Source organism: Typha angustifolia, chromosome 9 (assembly GCF_048772165.1).
Source record: "Typha angustifolia cultivar Huaian chromosome 9, ASM4877216v1, whole genome shotgun sequence".
In the NCBI taxonomy this organism is placed as follows: Eukaryota; Viridiplantae; Streptophyta; class Magnoliopsida; order Poales; family Typhaceae; genus Typha; species Typha angustifolia.
Window position 1 is genome coordinate 6,956,386 of NC_133247.1, and position 8,423 is coordinate 6,964,808.

An 8,423-nucleotide genomic window follows, 5' to 3' on the forward strand; every position below is an offset into this window, starting at 1 on the left:
TTCCCCTCTATTAAAATCTACATCACTGGTAGAGAACAATTTGGCTGCAATCTAGCCTAAGTTTTCTTCTCAACTATCAAATTAGCAGAACTTGGTCTGGTCCTCCTTTGGAGGACTTTTCCATCTCCAACTTTCGTGCTATAGAATTAATTTTTTATCGATCAGTTTGATGAAGATCTAACGGTTAAGATCTTTAACGTATAATAAAAATAAAAGATATTACTGGTTCAATAGGTAATTTTTTTAGATATATAATCTTGAACATTATTTTTTGACAATTATATTATTTTAATATTTTATCAAGTAAAAGACATATATATTATTAACTGAGAGTAATGTATATATATCAAAATAAGGGCATTTATATCTTTTATAATTAACTTGATGAATATTTAATTATATTTTATTATTTACATATATCTCTCATTATTTTAAGATTGATTTAAATTAAATTTTAATAGATAGAGATAGAGAATTATATTTAAATTGAAGTTTATCTCCAAATAATTAAATTTAAATTATTTAATATTAAATGATATCACCTATAATTAAAGTATAATTATATTTAAGAGAGAAATCTTAACGGGAGAAAAAAAAGTGTAGAACGTATCTTCTGTACTATAAAGTTAATTATTTATCAATAAGTTTGATAAAGATCTAATGGTTAGATCTTCATGGGTATAATAAGAAAATTGAAAAATTAGACATACGTAATTAAATCTTTTTAACTAATATACTCTTTTTCTTACATAATGTGATTTTGAAACTGCTACGAAAAAATCGATACCGGGTATGAAAATTATAACCATTGGATTAAGTTTATAATTTTTAAAGGTGCATTCACCATATTACATATATTTTGTGGATGTTGTACCCACCTCTATCTAGTTCCCAGGGACCCACAGTATAACCAACGCGAAGTGGCGAGAGTGAGAGAGAGAGAGATGGGGAGGGAGGTAGCAGAGTGCTGCGTCGACGGCATGGTCGCGGAGTTGGTGTCAGCGTTCTCCACCCGCTTCTACGTCACCAATCTCGAGATCGCCGCCGGTCGCATCTACGCCATCGGTTTCCAGGTCGGCCAAAAGCTCTCCGAGAGGTGACAGCCATCTCTTTATCTGCCTACGAGTTGAGGTTTTCTTTTTTCCTTTTTTTCGGGATTTATTGGAAACTAATCCCAGGATAGTTAAATCCTCTATTTCTTCTTTCCTAAAAATAATTGATCTTCTGTGATTTATCAGAGTCTGATTCTACTATGGATGGGAAATAATATTCTTGTTCTTTATATTCTAGATTGACTCGTTATTGTTCCCCTTACCAATTTATTATGGTTGAGTAGTTAGATTAATTTGATGTGAAGATTACATCTTGTTCACGAATTGACTAGAAAGATGGGAAAGAAGTAATTTGCACATTTATGTGGAAGAAGTATGAGCGTGTGCCAAAGATAAAACTTAGAAGCCATCAGATATTAACACAAAATATTACAGTTTATATTTATGCAATTGATATCCTGCATCCCGAGAATTGGCAATATGTGGTACAAATTTGATTCTGTCAATGCATCATCGGGGGTCCTTTGCATCTGTATTGACTTTATCAAAGAAAGTATGTTTGAATTCCTTTTCCACTTCTGGAGTTAGTTATATATCGTTTTTACTTTATCCGGTGACAAATATCTTGTCAGGTGGTAAGTTCATTAGTGAGATGTTCTTTTTCTTTTGTAACAATTGGTATAGATTGTCTGGAAGTAAGTTTATTTTTTAGGCATTGTTTTATTTTGTAACAATCGGTCTTATCACTGAAGAAAATCTTAAGCAATATGTTCCATAGTTCAGAAGTCTATTGCATTCTTGCACACGCTCATACTAATTTCTAGTCTATTGCATTCTTGCACAGTGGCAACCTGCATTGATACGTATCAATTTGGAAATAGACTGATAATGGTTATATTTGAGTTAGTTTGCTTTTCCAACCTTTTGAAACATTTATGTTGGCTTCAATTGGCTAGATAGAACAGAACAAACTTCAGAAATGTAGAAGAGTGAGAATTTACAAATTCAGGTATCTAAATTTGCTTGTATGCTGTACGCATTCAGTAATTGTTTCCTTCATTCCACGATAAAGTTTCAGTATTCAGATGATGAGAGTTGCATTTATTTTCTGTAACTTTTAGACTTTTAATTGTATCGTTTTGGGTGAGGAACACATACCTTGAGAGTCCCAAGTAAGATAAACTAGAGCTTTACATACGTGGGGCAAAGTTCAATGGTCAGTGGGATGTACATGTTTGAGTGTGTTGACTCTTGACACTATTTTTTCCGAATGATTTGTTGGGGCAGTGTCACTTAAGCATGCTTCTCAAAAGAAGTATCAAATGTCAATATAATGAAATTTTTCTAAACTGATCTTCATCGTTATCTAAATATTATGCTGTAAGTCTTTGAAGAAGGTATGCCCTGCTGGTTGCTCAATATTCAGCCATGAAATTCTCCTTATTTGACTTTGTGATTTCATAAATCTCAGAAGAAGCTCTTTGCTTAAAATATGTTACAGTAACCTGATAGGATGACAATCAGAAATACATATTTTCCTTTTCTATCCTATAGTTTTTTATTACTAGATAAACTATGTCCTGCTACTTGATCAAGATTCACATCTACCTATATCTTTGTTCCTTTTCAGATACACGATTGAGCATTCTCAATTCACTGATCACATAGAGGCAATCAAGTTCATCTGCCAGGAGTTTTGGTTTGTGTTATTCAAGAAGCAAATTGACAGTTTGAGAACAAATCTCAGAGTACTGCAAAATAGATTGATAACCAAAAATTTCACATATTCTAGGGATATGAACTTAGAGCTTTTATGATATCTTGCAGGGTACTTTTGTTCTGCAAGATAATAATTTCCAATGGCTTACTTTCATGCCAAGTAATCCAACACTGGAGGATATAGATGCATCTCAGCATGAATTGTAAAATAGCTCAAACTGCACGCATGCACCTCTGTTTTCCCTGTGGAATCATTCAAGGGGCTCTATCAAACTTGGGCAATGTGCTGTCTCTGCTGATATTTCTAACCTTCCTGCATGTGGTACAAATTTGATTCTGTCAATGCATGTTAATAGCTTCTTTTATGATAAAACTTACGGCGAGATCAGTTGGTCAATCTTGTAACTTGTGAGACTAGCAACATATGCTTCAGAATCCTGATCTAGGTGGTAGCCTAACAATAGTCCGAGTTTAGTGTAAAGAATTAGATGCACATTTGAATATGAATTCCACACAGTAGTATTAAGGATTTAGAGAATATACTAGTGTGTGATCATCTTGATTACCCACCCAATCTGCATCCAAATATCATAAGCATTGGGGCACTGGCACGATGGAGGAGTAGACCATGATTGATTGTATGCTTAAGATCATAGTTTCCAGTTTCGGCCGATCCCGAGTGGGATCGGCCGAAACGGATCGGGATCGGCTATACCGATCCTGATCCAAGCCGAAACCACCTGGTTTCGACCTGTACAGGTGGTTTCGGCAGCCACCTACAGTAGCAGCAGACAGATTAGAGTAGGGGGAGAGCTACCATTGTTTAGAGAGAGATTAGAGTTGTAATCTCTTTGTATTTGAAGATTTATATAGTGGATTGAAGATTGCTCTGCCCGTGGACGTAGGCACATCGCCGAACCACGTAAATCGTGTCTCTCCCTCTTTTCTATTTATGGTTTGCATTGATTTGGTTTAATATTTGTGATTACCTTGGGTATTTGAAGTTCTTTACAACCAGCATCTTGCATTTAGAGTTCTCACATTGATATTAATATTAGCTTTGCTAATATTTGGTTTACCCCAAATTATTGCTATTCCATTTGGATTTGTTTGAGGGTGAAAGGTTTTGCTTCTGCTTTCCTCACCTATTTGAGTATTTTGCACAACAAATTGGTATCATAGCTTCAAGGTCTCAAACCTAAGGCTTTGAATTTGGGGATAGCTTTGAATTTGGGGATAGCATTGATTTGCAAATATGTCAAGATCATCCAAATTGGGGAAACTTATTTCAAATGCAAAATTTGACGTAGAGAAATTTGATGGCACCAATAATTTTGGAATGTGGCAATGTGAAGTGATAGACGTCTTGTTTTAACAAGAGTTGGATATCACCTTGGAGGAGAAGCCCGAAGATATATCCGAGAGGGATTGGGAGAAAATGAACCGGCAAGCTTGCAGCTCCATTCGGTTTTGTCTAACAAAGGATCAAAAGTACTTTGTGATGAAGGAGATCTCGGCGAAGAGCTATGGAAGAAATTGGAGGATAAATTTATGACTAAGAGCATTGAAAATAGGCTCTATTTGAAGAAGTTTTTCCGATTTTAGTACAAGGTTGGAACGCCTATGGCCGAGCATTTGAATGCCTTCAGCAAGTTACTTGCGGATTTGCAAAATCTGCATGTGAAAATTTTGAATGAAGACAAAACCTTGGTATTATTGAATTCGTTGCCCGATGTATATGATCATTTGACTACTACTTTATTGTATGGAAAGGAATCTATTCGTTATGAGGACATTGCAAATGCATTGATCAATAATGAATATCACAAGATGGATAAGCAGGTTTATATGAACTCTCCATCTGAAGCATTGACAGTGGGTGGTAGATTGAAAACTGGAAAGTTTAGCAAGCGGGGTGGATCGTCCAGTAAAGACATTCCTGCTAGAGATGAATGTTCATATTGTCGCAAGAAAAGGCATTGGAAAAAAGATTGTCCGATTTTGAATGGCAAGGATCAGCAGAAGGGAAAAGCAAATGTGGCTGATCTTGAAGATGAGTTTGATGATTTGGATTTAGATATTACACTTAGCAGTTCATCTGTACCATGCCACACAGATGAGTGGATTTTAGATTCGGGGTGCACTTGTCATATGTGTCCTCATCGAGATTGGTTTTGCACTTTTGAAGAACTGAGCAATGGCATAGTTTTTATGGGTAATGATAATGCCTATAAAATTGAAGGAATTGGCACAATTCATTTCTAGTTGTATGATGGATCAGTGAGAGAATTGGTGGGGGTACGATATGTCCCTCATTTGAAGAAGAATCTCATCTCATTGAGCGCATTGGAATCCAAAGGCTTCTCAATCATAATGAAAGATGAAATTTTGAAAATTGCATTGGGAATTCGAGTTATGATGAAAGACCTTTAGAAAATGAATTTGTAGTTTTTGCAGGACAAGATTGTGATAGGCAGATATGGTCATGAATCACAAAGCCCAAATTTGAAGAATGAGATCTCCAAGAGAATTGTAACTTTTGAAGAGTCTTTTATTTTGAATCAAAAGCATTTGCAAAATGGCATAAGCAAAGATTTTTCACAGCAGGTGGAGAATGGAATCCTTGGTGCTCCGCCAAAGTCTATCAATTTGGATGTAGAAGACTCAAGTTTGTATAAGGTGAAGACTTCAACTCAGAAAACTTTGCAGAAAGAAAGACCCAGAATTTTGCACGGTTTATAAACAGAATGGCATATGCACTTTTGGTTGTTCATGACAACAGTGCAGTTGTGACTGGGGTCAAGGTACAACATTGCTTGGACTTGACCAAGTATTTGCTTGTTTGACTACTTGGCATTGGCATGGTGCACTCACTCGCTTTGCATTGGTGGAGATAGTTGTTTGGCATCTTTGAAGTCTCATTATATTTGTTTGCATTTGGGATTTGGAGTGGTGCACTCACTTTGAAGTCTCATCTTTGGCATCTTTGAAGTCTCATCTTTGGTGGAGATAGTTGTTTGGCATCTTTGAAGTCTCATCATATTTGTTTGCATTTGGGATTTGGAGTGGTACACTCACTTTGCAATGGTGAAGACCATTTGGAGTTTATTTTGGATTTATTTGTAGAAATTGTTTGGATTTGGCGTCTTTTGACGCAAATTTGCAGGCGGTGCAATTTTGGGATTTGCAATCACTTTGCAGTGTTGGAGAGTGATTTGGTGAAGTTGTGAATTTGTCGCCAAGGTGGAGAATTGTTAAAAATTAGCTCAAATTCAGTTTCAGCAAAAAATTCAGCATGTATCAGCTTTTCTATGTCGCACGTTCGAACAGGCCTTAGGGGCGTTCGAACGTGGGCTCCAAATAGAGAGCAGTCTGTGATGCAGGCGTTCGAACGGCCCCCAACCGCGTTCGAACGCGAGCCAATCCGAGAACAACTGTTTCTGTAGGTGTTCGAATGGGGCTTTGGCGTTCAAACACCAATTTGCATTTGCACTAGGCGCGTTCGAACGCACCCAGCGAGCGTTCGAACGCCCCTTTGGTTCTGCTGCTTTGATATTGGGCGCGTTCGAATGCGCCCCCGAGGGCGTTCGAACCGAATGCAACGCGGAAAAACCCAATCTGAACCGAGCCTATAAATAAAAATGTTGGGTTTTAGGGTTTTGTGTGGATATTTTGTAAGAGAGAAAAACTTGTAGGGGAGAGCCACCATTGTTTAGAGAGAGATTAGAGTTGTAATCTCTTTGTATTTGAAGATTTGCATAGTGGATTGAAGATTGCTCCGCCCGTGGACGTAGGCACATCACCGAACCACGTAAATCGTGTCTCTCCATTTTTTCTCTTTATGGTTTGCATTGATTTAGTGTTCATATTTGTGATTACCTTGGGTATTTGAAGTTCTCTACAACTAACATCTTGCATTTGGAGTTCTCACATTGATATTGATATTAGCTTTGCTAATTTTTGGTTTGCCCTAAATTATTGCTATTTCATTTGGATTTGTTTGAGGGTGAAGGGTTTTGCTTCAGCTTTGCTCACCCATTTGAGTATTTTGCACAACAGCTATAAGTGGCATCACAGCCTCAGAGACTGAGAAAAATATAGCATGGAGCAGGAGCTTATCTTGTTTGATACCAATGGTGATAGAAAGCATCTTGTGATATTTCTTTGTCTGAGGAAGGCTCACTTCTTATTAGGCACTTTTAGAGTACCATCAAGATATCCTTAGAAATCATATCCAATCAATAAGGACATGAACTGTGCTCGCCATGAAGGGAAGTTGGTGGGGTTCAATTCCAGAGGTAACTGAGAACTACCATTAATTGAGATAAGGAGTGTCTCACTAGAAGTAGAAGGATTGGAACCAGTTGTCAAGGGAGTATTGGGTGAGCTCATGGTAATAAAGAGGATCAATGAACACTCATAGGAGATTTTTCTAGCTCTGATGCCATAAAGAATTAGACACACATTTGGATATGAATTTCACACACTAGTATTAAGGATTCAGAGAATATATATAATGATACAATGAGCAGAAACTATTTTGGCAAGCATGTGATCTAATGGTAAAAATTTAGAAAAGAAAACAAGCAATCTTGTGCCTTATTTATACAAAGAATGTAAGAAGGAATAGAAGGTGTACACGTCATTGTTGTGTAATAATCCTGTAGCGTGATTCATGCACATTTATTACTGTGCAATAATCTTTTACCTTGATTCATGCGCGTTAAAAGTATATTTCCTCATTATATGAACCCTGTGATAGTTTCATATAAGGTTCTGGAGGTTAGGCCAACTTCGGTCTAAAATTGATATTTGTTTAGGACACTAACTAAAATAGTTTGGTAAATTTGCTCAATCAAGCCCTTCAGAATGTTGGTACCATCATGAACTGTTTGTATCTAATGCATCGACCAACAGGTTCTTTTGTGCTGCACATAAAAGCATAATGCATCCGTGGCTGCACGAGAGAGAAGCTAAATGGAACTGCTCATGGCTCGATGGGATGGATTCAAATACGGAGTGCGGATATTAAGTGTTACAGTCTTGCAAGCATACTTCACAGCTTTTTTTTTGTTTTTTGGTACTTCACAGTTGCAGGAGGAACCATCTCTGCATCTTACTTTTAGTATTTGTACTTCTTTTGATTTACTCTTTTGGCTGGCCATTTTTATCTTCAGTGAATATGGGGACATTTCTTAATTCAAAGCGTAGTTTGTTCAAATTAAGTTTGTATTCTTGTGTTAAACAGCGATATTTTGTTCTAATTGAGTCTGGGAGTTGTCTCAGAAATTAAAGAATTTTTTTTTACGTAATTGCCACCTAAAACTTTCAAAATATTATAATTGCCATCACATTTTTCAAAATATCATAAATTATCACTTAAATTAACAAATTCTTTCAAAAATATTATTTTGTTAGTCAAATCTAACTAATCATAATTAAAACTGAACTTAGATTCAAGAAAGATAATTTTCCCCTTACATAAATTGTTTAAAAAATAATTAAAAAGCTATCTCATTGTTTATCAGTACAATAGAACAAGGAAAATATGGTCTCTTATGCATGATAAAAATCATTAGTAAATATTTTTATACCCTAAACATTAAGAACGAAGAGAATTTTAGTTATTTATACGGGTTTGTTAACTTTTAT

The 8,423-nt window shown here is 36.1% G+C and overlaps 1 pseudogene; it reads left to right on the forward strand.

Moving 5' to 3' along the window:
• Positions 1-898: 898 nt before the first annotated feature.
• On the forward strand, positions 899-8,041 carry LOC140767429 (uncharacterized; annotated as a pseudogene).
• Positions 8,042-8,423: the final 382 nt, after the last annotated feature.